The following is a 2,574-nucleotide window of genomic DNA, read 5'->3' as shown; positions in this document are numbered from 1 at the left end:
CAGCTTTTAGCTTAGCATTTTGACGGGAAAGTTCTTGAATGGTGTTACTAGACTCAGAAAACCCCTCGGTTTGAACCAAGCGGCGGCGAGATTCTTGAGGAAGAAATAACACCAAATATAAGGGCACGTTAAAGTAGCAGGAATTGAAAAATACAAATAAAGAAACACTTACCAAAATATCAAAACCAAGATTAACGATGGGGTCCAACTGCGAGAAAATCTCACTCCTGGTAGATTTATCTGGTGGAGAATCACATAACAATTTGGCAAGAGCGTCACAAATGCGAACTTTAGCAGGATTATTAATGGACGAGCGAGCGACATTGATAATATCCGATAAAGACTTGGTAGCAGAATTGACTCCTTCAAAGACTCCTTTATCAGCATAAATGGCCTCCAGAGAGGAAGAAGTGATCAGGGAAAGAGAATGGGTAGCCCTAACTATACCCTTGAGGAGGTGGCAGCAATATCCTTTGAAGTATGGGTGATTGTACTATCTATAGGTGCGGGGATACTCGCAGAAGTACAAAAGGTAGTATTTTCCGTTGGCGTGGTATTTTCAGGAGAAGGAGTAATGACAGGCTTCACGGGTACGACATTCTCAGAAACGCAGATTTCCTTCAAGGACGCAGAGATACTCAAACAAGCTGAGGCAACAAATTCTTTCAGAGGAGTGGCAGTAGCATCATCAGAAAGACTGGTATTCATCAAAGACGCGGGAATGTCCGCGGCAACTTAGGAAGCAACAGGAGTATTAACAGCTTCAGCAGAGGACACCTGTTGTTGAGGACGAGGTTTATAAGCGATCTCTGGTATGACAAGGTCAGTATTGAGCATGCGAGCGCGATGAACTCTCTTGATTTTCTTCTTCTCGCAATTAGCTTCCCCTTCAGTTACCTTTGAAGAACAACACAGATAAGAAACAGAGGCAACAATATTGTTTAAAAGAGAAGAAGGTATTTCTTACTACCTTGTCATGCGAAGGTTTCCTCTTGCGAGAGTCATCATCCTTAGAGCTCGAAGAAAAAATAGGGTTTGAAACTTTAATACGGAGAACACCTGATGAAGAATTCTTACTGCAACGAAACCTGTATGGGAATATGAAGAACAACAAATATGAAGAAAGTAGCAGAACAACAATGGCGGTCAAAAATGTAAAGAAATAAAAATAAAATCACAATGATGGCAGAACAAACTAACCCTTGTTGAGAATCCATAATGTCCGAAAGGTATTACTACCAAGTAAGATTCTGAAAAAATGGGAGGTTGAAGAATTCGAAAGGATGAAGATGAAGAAAATTTACAGAGAAAAAGGAGAAAATAAAGAAAAACAACATTCTCTCTCCTCACCACGGTAAATAAATAAGGAAACTAAGTAGAAGGATAACCGGTTAAATCAGAACGTGCCGGTTGAAAAGGAGAAAAGTCAATACGTGTAGACGGTTGAGCTGAAATTCCGGAAAAATGTCGGTCGATAAGAAATACGAAAAGATGAACAGGTGCGGCAAAACAACAAACCAGGGGCTTTATTAGTTGTCCTTCACTCTGTAAACTCCTATAAAAGGAGCGAGAGACCCTTATAGTAAAGAGAGATCTTTTGGGTGAGATAAGGATAGATATTTTGGAGAGAAAGAGTTATTTTTTTTCCATGTTAGGGTTTTCTCTTATCATCTTTGCATTTGTTCTAAGTCTTAATAAAAGATCTTGAGTATTTCACAATGGTTTCTTAGATTACTTCATAGATAATCTTTAGGGTGTAGTTGTAGGATTTCCTGCAACTACACCCACATTAATGTATGTGCACACTTAATCAATACTGATCAAGATTGTAAAACAATGATCTTGGACAATTTCCATACGACTGATATTGGCCGGCTAAATTTGTTAGACCTTTTTTTTTACATACCTCGTTGGTGCCACGGTTTACTGCATAGTACTGTGTAGTCATTACCAGCGTTTGAAACAACGGCTATGGACTCGTCGAGGTCGCGTTGGTTGTACACTCCATCCGAGATATACTGTTTAAAAGAGTTGATTTGTGTGGTCATGTTACCTTCCTTCATCCATGTGTCGAAAACACCGGTACCGCCATGAACGAAGTTCATCCCATTCGCAACCCTACTCTTGCTTAAATTTATCCATTGTGTGTATGGCAGAGGAGAGTCAATTCCCATAAATGATGCTAGTAATCGCAACAAGAGTTAGAAATGAAATTGATCTAATACATCAATAACGACAAAGTCGGAACACCGGGGATAGCTATACCATACGGGAACTTCCAACATCTAACAGTAAAGTTGTTATTTCCTGTATCAAGATAAGAATCCCCGAATAGAAACAACTTCGGGAGAGAATGACCTTGGGAACCATGATTTTGTACTTCTGCTTGATCAATAAGAGAAAACGTTGAGTCGAATAAGAAGAAAAGAACTAGCACTGAGAAAATAAAACTAGAATTTTTTTGTGTGTCCATTGATTTAGAGATTTAGAGAGAACTGCTGCGTGGTTCAAAACAGCATATCCGTTCAAGTATATATGGATAAATACAGAGTGATTTCAATAATGGAGATTGCT

Source organism: Papaver somniferum, chromosome 9, assembly GCF_003573695.1.
Source record: "Papaver somniferum cultivar HN1 chromosome 9, ASM357369v1, whole genome shotgun sequence".
Lineage (NCBI taxonomy): Eukaryota > Viridiplantae > Streptophyta > Magnoliopsida > Ranunculales > Papaveraceae > Papaver > Papaver somniferum.
Note: the sequence above shows the minus strand (reverse complement) of the source record.